Here is a 13842-nt window from a genome sequence, read left to right on the forward strand (position 1 = left end):
TCCTGTTCATTTAGACGCCAATCTGTTATGACGAGTTCCTCTGGTATCAAGTAATTCATGATGCAAGAAGATATTTAACACTTAGATGGAGAGTTGATGCAAAGTATTTAATTGATTACTGTACCGGGTTCATATAACAAACGGCACGTGCTTTGCCTCTTGTCATCCGAACTCTGGACAAAGGAAATCTCTCCGTTTATATATTTCATGTTACACGTTTCTTCAACAACATCTGGTAACCATCAGTGGGCACTCCCCAATCTGTTATTACCTTGTACCCCAAGTCAGTATATTCCATCTAGCAATCATTCTAATTTGGAACAGAGACAGGAACTCCTGTATGGAAATCTTCATTCTAATGACAGTGATCAAATCTCCACCCTATTCCCTATGTAGTGCACTACTTTAGATCTGGTCAGAAGTAGCCTAGTGCACTACGTAGGGAACAGGGTGTCATTTGGGACAGAGTCAGTAACTCCCCTGGGTATGAATTCTCTCTCTATCTTATCTGTCTTCTATATTATGTTCTCCTCTCCTCCTCTCTTCTCTCCTCTATTCACTATATTCTATCATCCACACCACATGCCAGCTTCAACACAATCAATTTACAAGTTAAAGACACACCTTGGAATAAATAGCAAAGGAAAACTACTACTAGATGTATTTTTTATTTCCCATCACCATAAATCATATTTAATAACTGAACAGTAGCAGACCTAACTTCATCTGTTCCTGACTCTGGGTAGTGGATTAAAAAGACCATCAATCTCCAATGATATTAAAGTACAATTCTGAACATTACTGATATACTGAGTGACAAGTCAAGATATCTGATGGTTTTATTGTTGGGTTAATAGCACCACCTGCTGGACAGGTTTAATGTTGCTTGACTGAGCAGTATGGGAGAATGAAAGAAGCCAAATTTAGGGTCGGATTTCCGGACATCTCCATTGAACATGCTTTTTAGTCTAGGACTAGAATTAATCTGTGTCCGGGAAACCTGCCCATATAGTGTAAGTAGTAAGTAAGTTATTCCAGCTTGTAGTGGGCTGACTAGTCCTTGGGAATTGTCCTTTTGTTCCTGGACATTTTCCATGCAGCTCCAGGTGACAGAGAACACATCAATTAGGGCCGAGACTACAAGCTGTTCAATGAAACTGAGGAAAATGACATTGAGACAGAGAACCAATTGAGAAAACATATCAATGGTTCTGAATGAAAACCAACATACATTAACAGCAAACATCATGATTAATGTAAATGTAGCCAATTAAAACATTGCATTTGATAAAAATATGTTATTACGTTTTAATTACACTCTGAAGATTAAATCAGTCAGACAAAAATAATTGTACAGAAAAACATCATTTTTATCTGCGGACCATCACCACCAGCATAACAAATATCTGTGTGGACCCTACTACAGTTTAACCAGCTCAGCTATAGACTACACCAGCATGACTAGTATCTATGTGGACCCTACTACAGTTTAACCAGCTCAGTTATAGACTACACCAGCATGACTAGTATCTATGTGGACCCTACTACAGTTTAACCAGCTCAGCTATAGACTACACCAGCATGACTAGTATCTATGTGGACCCTACTACAGTTTAACCAGCTCAGCTATAGACTACACCAGCATGACTAGTATCTATGTGGACCCTACTACAGTTTAACCAGCTCAGCTATACACTACACCAGCATGACTAGTATCTATGTGGACCCTCCTACAGTTTAACCAGCTCAGCTATAGACTACACCAGCAAGACTAGTACCTATGTGGACCCTACTACAGTTTAACCAGCTCAGCAGTACCATTGAGCCAAAACCCAGGATAGAGGGGCTGAGTGAATGTGGTCTGGACTCTGTGGAGGAGGGTCATTGTGTCAGAGACACTGTAGAAGGACAGAGTACCTGCCTTGTGATCCAGGTACACTCCTATTCTGGAGGACTGAGGGCCTGATACTTTAGTCCTAACACTATTGTGTCTGAACCAATAACAACCACTAGAGCACTCTAAACTCCAGGACTTGTCATTGTATCCAAATCCACCACCTGTCCCTGTTATGCTGATGTCTTTATATGAGACTGCTGTAACAACATCCCCCCCACTCCACTCCACCTCCCAGTAACAGCGTCCAGACAGACCCTCTCTACACAGAACCATCAAGTATTTTGTGAATCTGTCTGGATGAACAGGATATGGTTGGACTTGGCCTGTATAGGTCACCTTTCTGTTCCCTTAAGACAGAGAGAGGAGTGTGTGTGCTGTGTTTGGGTCCAGTGTGAGCTGACAGGAATCTGGGAGAAGAGCAGAGCAGAGACCAATGAGGGGAGTTAGAACAATAAGTTAAGTCAGATACTGTATCTACCCTGTCTTTGATTAGAGCACAGCAGAGATCAAATCAGAGAAATATGAGGAGTCAGATAGATACCCAGTCTTTGATTAGATCTACTATTGCTATATATTTCTAGAGGGATTGTTAGGAGTGTCAGTAAAAAGAGACTGTTAGTTACTTCAGAATAAAGAGACTCACATTGTAACAACTGTTCTCTGGTCTTGGGCTCTGGAGGCAGTACAACATCCACTATATTCACTACAGACACACAAACACATTCACAGAGAGAGGGAATGTTATCATCATACCATATTCCACATGTATATGACTAGTAGGGAACTTTCAATGGTTTAAAGTTGATGTTCTTATTATTTTCAACACACCTGTAGTGGAGATCTTGGTCCATTCTCCTTTAAGGACGTCTTCTAGTTTCTCTCTCAGTTCAGACACAGCCTTACCCACATCTCCAAAGTACTGAAGAGGACGGACAACGATGCTGGGTAAGTCTGAAGATACACTGGTACTGGAGAGAGACTGATAACTCTGGAGAGAGAGAGAGAGAGTGAGAGGGAGCAGAACCAAATGATTGAGAGTTTTAATTTCATATCACATTTATCAAGGCAGTTGAGTTACCTGGAGGAAATGGATGTGATCCTCTGTGTGTGAGAGCTGCTCCAGCTCAGTGCTTCTCTTCCTCAGCTCAGCTATCTCCTGCTCCAGTTGCTCCAGGAGTCCTTCAGCTTGACTCACTTGAGCCTTCTCTTGGGCTCTGATCAGCTCCTTCACCTCAGAGCGCCTTCTCTCAATGGAGCGGATCAGCTCAGTAAAGATCTTATCACTGTCCACCACTGCTGCCTGTGCAGAGCTCTATTGAGAGAGAGAGAGAGAAAGAGAGAGAGACATGTCTTACTTTAATGAGCCATCCTCATTACACTAACACCCCCACCCCTAAAAGCACATTGCGTGACACTACAACCTCTACACAATCACATTATCCAGTACCCAACACCACAGTACAATACACCATCCAGCACCACATTCCAACCGTCCATCCAACCCCTCCTCTCCAGCCGTACAGACAGCCCCCCTGAGCACCCATACCTCCTGAAACATCTCCACACTGTTGATCATTTTGTACAACTCAAACTCAACCCTAAGGCGTCAACAGTAATGGCATTACCCTGGCAACACAGAAAAAACATGATGAACAGTCTGTCATTGCAGAAAACGGACACCCCTCCCCAACTCCCAGGTCAACCCGAGCCAACCAGCTATTGGTGTCCAGGGCTCCATGTAATACCCTCCACTGGAGGACCCCTGCCCTTTCCAGCACTGGGAGCTTATAGAGCACCCTCCACCTTGCCATGCTCTCAGCCCCCACAACCCCCTGCCACTGATGCCCCTTCACTCCCGCTAAGCTCCTGATGTGTCTAACCTTGACACTGAGGGTGTACAGCACCTTACCCCCCACCTCCTCAAACTCCCCCAGGCTCAGAGTGTTAAAAGTCAGTAAGTCCTCCAGACTCTCCTGCCAGTCCCCAGTCTCTGCTGTCACTTGCAGTGGTGGAAACGGTGGTGGCCCCTCCTCAGGCTGCTCCAGCCCTAAGTACTGCAGCATAGAAATCAGAGACCCCTGCTGTATTGAGTCTCTCCTGCCGCATGATGAGGAGCTGCTGATCCAGCCCCAAACCACCAGCCCTCCTCAACAGAGCACATAATTTTTATTTATTTTTATTTATTTAAGTAATTTAGCAGACGCTCTTATCCAGAGCGACTTACATGAGCAATTAGGGTTAAGTGCCTTGCTCAAGGGCACATCGACAGATTTTACACCAAGTCGGCTCGGGGATTAGAACCAGCGACCTTTCGGTTACTGCCACAACGCTCTTAACCACTAAGCTACCTGCCGCCCCATCAAATCAAATTTTATTTGCCACATGCGCCGAATACAACAGGTGTGCCTTGCGGTCGAAGACCGAGTAGTTGCCATACCAGGCAGTGATGCAACCAGTCAGGATGGTCTCGATGGTGCAGCTGTAGAACATTTTGAGGATCTGAGGACCCATGCCAAATCTTTTCAGTCTCCTGACGGGGAATAGGTTTTGTCGTGCCCTCTTCACGACTGTCTTTGTGTGTTTGGACCATGATAGTTTGTTGGTGATGTGGACACCAAGGAACTTGAAGCTCTCAACCTGTTCCACTACAGCCCTGTCGATGAGAATGGGAGCGTGCTCAGTCCTCTTTTTTTTTCCTGTAGTCCACAATCATCTCCTTTGTCTTGATCATGTTGAGGGAGAGGTTGTTATCCTGGCACCACACGACCAGGTCTCTGACCTCCTCCCTATAGGCTGTCTCATCGTTGTCGGTGATCAGGCCTACCACTGTTGTGTCGTCGGCAAACTTAATGATGGTGTTGGAGTCGTGCCTGGCCATGCAGTCATGGGTGAACAGGGAGTACAGGAGGGGACTGAGCACGCACCCCTGAGGGGCCCCCTTGTTGAGGATCAGCGTGGCAGACGTGTTGTTACCTACCCTTACCACCTGGGGGCGGCCCGTCAGGAAGTCCAGGATCCAGTTGCAGAGGGAGGTGTTTAGTCCCAGGATCCTTAGCTTAGCGATGAGCTTTGAGGGCACTATGGTGTTGAACGCTGAGCTGTAGTCAATGAATAGCATTCTCATGTATGTGTTCCTCCTGTCCAGGTGGGAAAGGGCAGTGTGGAGTGCAATAGAGATTGCATCATCTGTGGATCTGTTGGGGCGGTATGCAAATTGGAGTGGGTCTAGGGTTTCTGGGATAATGGTGTTGATGTGAGCCATGACCAGCCTTTCAAAGCACTTCATGGCTACAGACGTGAGTGCTAGGGGTCGGAAGTCATTTAGGCAGGTTACCTTAGTGTTCTTGGGCACAGGGACTATGGTGGTCTGCTTGAAACATGTTGGTATTACAGACTCAGTCAGGGACATGTTGAAAATGTCAGTGAAGACACTTGCCAGTTGGTCAGCACATGCTCGGAGTACACGTCCTGGTAATCCGTCTGACCCTGCGGCCTTGTGAATGTTGACCTGCTTAAAAGTGTTACTCACATCGGCTATGGAGAGTGTGATCACAGTCATCCGGAACAGCTGATGCTCTCATGCATGCTTCAATGTTGCTTGCCTCGAAGCGAGCATAGAAGTGAATTAGCTCATCTGGTAGGCTTGTGTCACTGGGCAGTTCGCGGCTGTGCATCCCTTTGTAGTCTGTAATATTTCTCAAGCCCTGCCACATCCGAAGAGCGTCAGAGCCGGTGTAGTACGATTCAATCTTAGTCCTGTATTGACTCTTTGCGTGTTTGACGGTTCGTCGGAGGGCATAGCGGGATTTCTTATAAGCTTCCGGGTTAGAGTCCCGCTCCTTGAAAGCGGCAGCTCTACCCTTTAGCTCAGTGCGGATGTTGCCTGTAATCCATGGCTTCTGGTTGGGGTATGTACGTACGGTCACTGTGGGGATGACGTCATCGATGCACTTATTGATGAAGCCAGTGGCTGATGTGGTGTACTCCTCAATGCTATCTGAAGAATCCCGGAACATATTCCAGTCAGAATGCTGCCACCCTGCTCTCCAGGTCCACCAGGCCTTGTCCCCCCTCCTGGACAGGCAGGTACAGCACCGCCGCCCTCAGACAGTGATGCCCCGACCTGAAAAAAATTGCGCTGCAGGTCCACAAGAACACTGGGGGGTTGAGAATGGCCGATTTATGCCATAAGGAGGATGCCGCCAATATCTTGATGATCAGAACCCTCCCTCTGTATGACACTTGGGAGATGAGACACCAAACGTCCTGGTACACAGTACGTTTGGTCCTTGTGTACAATAGAGTCCAGGTGGGACTTGAGTCTGTTAACGAGGACCTTGGTAAAGACCTTATAGTCCAAACAGAGCAATGCAACAGGCCTCCAGTTCTTTAAGTCAAGTCGCTCAAAACACCTTTTTTTGTGCAGGAGAGTCAAAGCCGCCCGTCTACAGCTTAGCAGCAGCTCCCCCACCCCGACGCACTGACGCAACAGAAGTCCTGTCCAATAATTCCCCAGAACTTTTTATAAAAATCCACAGGCAGACCGTTTGAGAGACAGCAGCTGAGAGTTTGTGAAAAACCTGGGAAATTGTATTTCTCTGTGACAGAGAGAATTTGGAAAGGTCTGTGAGCAGAACCTGAGAACACCAAGGATCACAGAGTTCTGCCCTCTATAAATCAGAGTACAACTCCACAGCCACGGCCTCATCTCCCCACAACAGAAGTTTCCCACCCATCAGGCTCCCTCATCTCCCCACAACAGAAGTTACCCACCCATCAGGCTCCCTCATCTCCCCCACAACAGAAGTTACCCACCCATCAGGCTCCCTCATCTCCCCCACAACAGAAGTGACCCACCCATCAGGCTCCCTCATCTCCCCACAACAGAAGTGACCCACACATCAGGCTCCCTCATCTCCCCACAACAGAAGTTACCCACCCATCAGGCTCCCTCATCTCCCCACAACAGAAGTTACCCACCCATCAGGCTCCCTCATCTCCCCCACAATAGAAGTTACCCACCCATCAGGCTCCCTCATCTCCCCCACAACAGAAGTTACCTACCCATCAGGCTCCCTCATCTCCCCCACAACAGAAGTTACCCACCCATCAGGCTCCCTCATCTCCCCCACAACAGAAGTTACCCACCCATCAGACAAACATAAAACAAGGGATTTTCTTGGTTTCCACACTCTGTTTTCCCAACCCAAAAAAGAAAGAGCTGGGAGCATCCATCTCTCTCAACATGGAAAATCTATCTCTGGGCTTTCCCTACATCCCACAACTGACAGGAAGCCTCCCAAAAGCCTTCGAAGTTTGAGAAAAAAGTGACATCTTGGAAGAGCTTTACAAGGAATTTCCAATAGGACACCTGCCTGGGCCCTGGTGAAACAGAGAACTGAGCCCTGTACTAGGTGCAGACACATTTTGGAAAGCAAAGACAAGGTCATTGATTTTGGCTGTAACCACTAACAACCTACCCTTACACACCTCTTTTGCTATTCCTGCACTAATATTTGTGCCACGGCTCAGCACCTGCGCCCCCTTCCACCAAACCCCCAATACACTCAGCCTATACCGCTTCCTGGGTGAGAGGACACTAAATCCAATGAACCATCTGAAAACGAGACAGCCTTGTCCTCCGCTCCCGCAGACTCACCTCCCCCCTCTTCCTCTTCCTCCATTGGCACGGTACTGTCCTCCTCCTCTCCAGTCTCTGCCCCCCTGCACTTCCCCCCTGATCAGTGCCTCTTTTTTTCCTGGGATGAGCCCACCAAGCCTTCACCCACCGGAGTCTCTGTTACTACAGAAACCTGCCTCAGCTCATGTAGCCCAGCTGCAACCCTCCCCACCACCGCTTTCTCCACGGCCTGCGCACCACCACTTGACCCTGCTCTACTCTCCTCCCTCCTGGTACCCCCTCCATATATTCTGCAATTCTAAGTAATTACTACTTTAGTAAGGATATACACTTAGTAAGGACATACACTTTATTCAGTACTACTGCAGTTGCTTAATAATTCCAATAGATGGCAGCATAAGACATTGAATGACATTTCAGAAGATTAGTTTAGTTCTCTCCCTGGTACACCACCACTCCACCTCACAGGAAAACCCCTGCCTGAGCTTTTTACTGTCCCTTTCCACACTGCTAACGCAAGAGGAAGGACTGAAAACACATTACTGTGAAGTAATATAATGATGAGTCATGTTTATTATTACCTGTTTTTATGGTCATGTTTTGAAATTATACTTCATTACTATAATGATTATAAATAAGCCTAAACATTAATTCAGTCACCTCTGGTCGACAAAAACGTATTTTCCTAGTACATTAATTGTCAAATTCATCAACCAGCATCGAGCACTCTGCCTTCTCACGCAAGCGAGGGGCATGTTGAGGTAAATATGCTAACCGTGACGGTTTCATTATGTAATTTATTGATGGGCTGGAAGATGCAGTGTTCAGAGGCTATTTACTCCCAATATGAGATAATTTTATATAGAAGGTTTTTATAATGCATGTTTACTAGGATTGAGGTTAGCGCATCTGAGTAGGGATTATTTGGCCGGGGTTCAATACCTGTCCTACCTATCAATCATATTGCTGCTTGTAGCCTATAACTGATGATCCCCACACTAGAAACACCGAAAACTATCTGTGCTAGCAAACCCTGTGTTCCACCCCTCCCCTGTGTAACCTTGAAGTTTGTTAAGAAACAAACACTTGTCTACGAAAAGAGACATGTTTAACGGATTCCGCTTGGCACCCAGCCGAGAGCACACGAAAACCACTTGCAAATTTACCAAAACTAACCAACTACTTGCGGTCTGTTCGTAAGTAATAAACGGAGGCAGATTAGCCACCACAACTCTTATCGAAAGAGGCGAAATCTGCACCAACACACCCCTCACAAAAATCCCACTCGCAACAAGACAAACCTTTTTCATTAACACAACCACCGCCTTGTTCATTCTGGATGCAGAGTGCAGATGTTCTGCTCCAACCTGTTCGCCGACCATGAGCAAAACTTCCTCCACAACTTTCTCCGGAACGCACCCGAAGCGACAGCGTTTCTTCTCCACTCGGTTGAGGCCATCACGCCGCCCTAACAAACTACCCCTACTCCCCCCTCAACTCTAAACGATAAACAGTGGAAACCAATAAACAAACCCTCCACCATGAGAAAATAAATTCAGAAAATACGCAAGACCCAAAAGAAAAAAGAATAGTAGCCCTCCTCACGAACCACAAAACTCTCACGCAACCAACTTCTTCTTCTATGATATAATGGCGGTCCACAAACCAACGTTAAAGGTGCATGCCGCCACCTACTGTGCTGGAGTGTGCGATCAATCACGGTTTCTATATCCTCCTACCTAACTCAGTACTTCTGAGAAAATAAAGAAGAGCCCTACTAACTTCTAATAGAACCTCCCCCATCCCCAAAATCCCATCCAAACCCCCCCAACCCCGTCCAACCTCAATGACCCTACACTTCAATCTTTCCCTCTCTTCAACATACTTACAACAATATAACAACACATGCTCCACCGTTTCATCGACCGTACCCCCCAGACACAAACCATTCCCATGCTTGCCAACCAGATGTAATGACGAGATCAATGTACAATGTCCTAAGCGCAATTGATTAAACACCACGTCTTCCTTCCTAATCTGACCTTTGAATCTTGGTCCATCGACCTTTCTGTAAAACTGTAAACTATTCATATAAATGCCGGCCCTTGTGCTCAGAGTACCATCTCTTCTGCCACACATCTATCAAAATGGCTCTGATCTTACATTTGGCCTCACCTCTACCCAGTGGAACATTAATATAAATTATATCTCGTTTCAAAGCTCTTTTAGCTAACTGGTCTACAATTTCATTCCTTTCCACACCCGAATGTGCTGTGACCCAGCAGAATCTCACTACTAAACCCATTCTCTCAATTCTCCATTATAACATTAATACCTCCAATAGCAGGTAACTCCTATTATATTTACCAGATGATAAACTATTCAATACAGACAGAGAATCTGACCATACTATAATTCTAACAGGTTGTACGTCCTCCACCCACTGGAGGGCAACTATTATCACCAACAGTTCAACTGAGTATACTGACAGTTCATCTGTTAGTCTTCTACATATCTGCACATCAAATTCAGGAACGTAAACGCCTGCTCCTGTGCGCCTACTATCCGTACATACAAAGGCATCTCACCTGCCTCCACCAATAAGACACATACAGATGTTGATTTAAATGCACCAATACATATCCTTAAAGCTTTATACTGGATTCTGTCTTTGCCGCTGTTCCATAAACTATACACCCAAAATTAATTGTCGTCCTGATCAGAGCTCTATAAATATCCATCAACGATTGTCTGTCAGCACCCCATTCATAACCAGAGACTCACAAAACCAACTACCGTAAAAGTGATGGAATGAGAGAGACAGAGACATCGTTACAACTCTGTACACAGCCATAATATAACGGTTCTTCTTCTTTGGAGTTTAACGGTGGTTGGTATCCAATATGTTGCATTTCCGCCCCCAACTGGACTATAAAATCAATCCATTATACTTTGTAATAATACAAAAAACACCCTTCCAACTAACCCTACACTCATTAAATACCCACTACCCCATTCCACTACTTTGACCCTATCTGCTCCTGCACCATGCCAACGGCCTGGGAGGACGGGACACCACCCCTCAACACACCCTGTAACTCTTCTGAAGTCAAATCTCGTATGCCCAAATACTTCTCTGCAGCTGCCACCACAACATCTATTTTCTGTGATATACATTCCATTTCTGCAGTACAGTTAATAAACATTGCTATGAATGGTAAGAAGCTAACTTTACTGAAGCATATATCACTTGTTGGCCTATCCCTCTGTGTTGGCACAGATCTACTACTCACAGGGATCCTCTCAGGATCTTTCACCCTTGACACATCCTCCTCTACTTTCTTCACTGTCTCAGCATACGACACCTTCTGCACTACTCTGACTCAAGCCACCTCAACCTACCTCTCTCGCACTGGACACTTCAGATCCCCAGCAACATGGGCATCCCTACAGTTGACACACAACTTTATCCACCGAAACTACACAATCCTCTATCCCATGCCCTCCAGCACACTTCCCACATCTTGGAATCTCCCTCCTACAAACTGCTGCAACATGACCATAAACGTTGTACCTGAATCAGCACAGTGGATTCGCCACAAAAGCTCTAACAGGATAACTGATATATCCTAACATGACTTTATCGGGTAAAGACCCAAAACTCAAAAGGACTGACAGTGACTCCTCTGTTTCACCACGCTCACCACCAGGTCTGCGTCACACCAAACGGCGGGCATCACAAACACCAGGAATCTTCAACTTGAATTGCTCCACCTCCACACTTAACGCTACCCCAGAAATCACTCCTTTCAATGGTGCCCTGTTCCTAAGAGCAAAGCAAGAAACAGATCTTGACCGAAGTTGCGTGACACGGAGCGCCCACTCCCTCTGGTCAGAAGAAACACAAACAAATATCACAAGTCCACTACAGGTTAACTTCACTGATTCAACTGAACGCAACTCCTTTCCCACCAACCTTAAACCACAAATGGATCTACCAAAAGGTATGGATCCACTTTCTCCAAAAATGTAACTCCTACTGCACCACATTCTTCTTTATCATGTCCATTGATACCAGGCTCTGTTTCTGAGCTCATCACCACACCTTCTACCTCACTTAACTCTCCCTCATTCATTTCCATTTCACCTCCAGAACTCAGTCTGGCGAATGATTCACTCTGTTTTCACTTGAATTATAACATGTGAAATGTCTCTATTCCTTTGAAACTTTTGTGAGTGTAATGTTTACTGTTAATTTCTGGTGGTTTATTTCACTTTTGTTTATTATCTATTTCTCTTGCTCTGGCAATGTAAACATATGTTTCCCATGCCAATAAAGCCCTTTTGAATTTAATTGAATTTAGAGCTCCATGTATGAAAAAAAAATAATGTATGCACTCACTAACTGTAAGTCGCTCTTGATAAGAGTGTCTGCTAAATGAATAAAATGTAAAAAATGTTAATGTATAGGGGACATGAGTCGGTCATGGTTACTCAAGGTTATGTGATGATGTAGCCACGCCTGCGACTTCAAAATATTAGTGTTGGCCCACGGCCCAATTGGGAATGGTCAAGATGTTGGTTTCTCCCATGGTAGACCTGGGTTCATATTCCGCTGGTTACATTAAGTAGTCTATTCTCTGAAAGGGGTCGAGACAGCCTGTTCCCAACAGTGGGCTCAGTGGGATTGGAGATGGGCCCCTCTCCCTCTCTCTCTCTCTGACTGGAGGAGAGAAGTGAAATGATGCCTCTCCTCTGGTCAACAATACTCACCTTGAGAGACTCCACAGCCTGTTGGAGCTCCTTCAGCTCCTTCTCTCTCTCCTGGAATCTCTGCTGGACCTTCTGCTGACTCATCCCCAGCTGCCTCTGTGGAGAATCACTCTTCAATGAGCTATCAAGCTTTATTTGTCCACTAGATCAATTGTATAGTAATGTGACATAGGGCACATAGGGAGAAAGGTCTAAAATCTTGAGGACGTTCCTTTCCAATATTATATATTTTTATGTTGCTATGTGAATGATTATAGTTATGGTAGACGTACATGTATCAAGGGGTTGAGACTTTACTTTGGACTCATAAAATGGCATTCAGAATGATAATAGTGTTTGATTTTAGATAATGGTGATAGATTTAGAGCAAACTCAATATACTCAAGGTTTGTGTTCATATTTGTTCTGCTGAGGATCAATTTGATTTGAATTCTCTCATATTGAAAGAGCTTTAGTTCCTACTGTATCTTTAAGTCTTTGTTTATCAGAAAGTCACCAACAAGTAGTTCTGGTCTTACCTGTTTCTCATTCCTCTCTGCTGCAGCTGACACTGTATAATGGCCTTTATGTTTATCCATTGTACACAGCAGACAGATAGACTGTTGATCGGTACGACAGAAAACCTCCAGCAGTTTGTCATGATCAGAGCAGATCTTCTCCTGTAGTTGTGTGGTGGCTCTGACCAGCTTGTGCTTCTTGAAAGCAGGAAATTCATAGTGAGGTTGGAGGTGAGTCTCACAGTAAGAGGCCAGACATGCCAGACAAGACATGAGGGCTTTCTGCTTTCTGGTCCCAGTGCAGAAATCACATGCCACATCTCCAGGTCCAGCATAGCACAGAGCAGGAGGGGGAGCAGCCTGGAGTCCTGTCTTCTTCAGTTTCTCCACCACTTCAGCCAACATGTTATTTTTCCTCAGAGTAGGCCTTGGAGTGAAGGTCTGTCTGCACTGAGGACAGCTATAGACCCCTTTCAGAACATCCTGATCCCAGCAGCCCTCAATACAGCTCCTACAGTAACTGTGTCCACAGGCAGTAGTGACCGGCTCCTTCAGTAGATCCAGACAGACAGAACAACAGAACTGGTCCTGGTCCAGCAGAACACCCTGATGAGCCATTTGGACGGTTGTTCACTGTCACACAGACAGACGACACAGAGACTCAGATCAGTTTTGTTTCCACAGAAGAGAGTTTGTGGAGAGGGATGGACTTCCTGGTTGTGCCAGAGGGGTGGGGTTAGAAGGAGGGAGGGAGGGAGGGAGGGATAGTTTTGAGGAATGGAAGAAGAGAGAAAGGGACGGCATGCAACAGCAAGAGAGAGACAAATAGTTTTGTTCCTGTGGTGAATTATTATTAATAAATTGTAAAGTTTAATGGACTATGAGGTAGAACTGGGTTAATCAAGAGCATAAAGTTCGAATTATTTGTTACTGGGCCAGGAATTGTATTGGGTCATTTAATTTCACTGTGTGGGTGAGTAGAGCGGGAATCTGCCCTAGGGTCAGAGTGCTTGCTCTTACTTAAATCCATGGCT

At 45.5% G+C, this 13842-nt stretch overlaps 1 pseudogene; it reads right to left on the reverse strand.

The window, feature by feature from the left end:
• Positions 1 to 1792: 1792 nt before the first annotated feature.
• LOC121547126 lies at positions 1793 to 13476 on the reverse strand (annotated as a pseudogene).
• Positions 13477 to 13842: the final 366 nt, after the last annotated feature.

The sequence above is a fragment of the Coregonus clupeaformis genome, unplaced genomic scaffold, assembly GCF_020615455.1.
Source record: "Coregonus clupeaformis isolate EN_2021a unplaced genomic scaffold, ASM2061545v1 scaf0673, whole genome shotgun sequence".
NCBI classification, from domain to species: domain Eukaryota; kingdom Metazoa; phylum Chordata; class Actinopteri; order Salmoniformes; family Salmonidae; genus Coregonus; species Coregonus clupeaformis.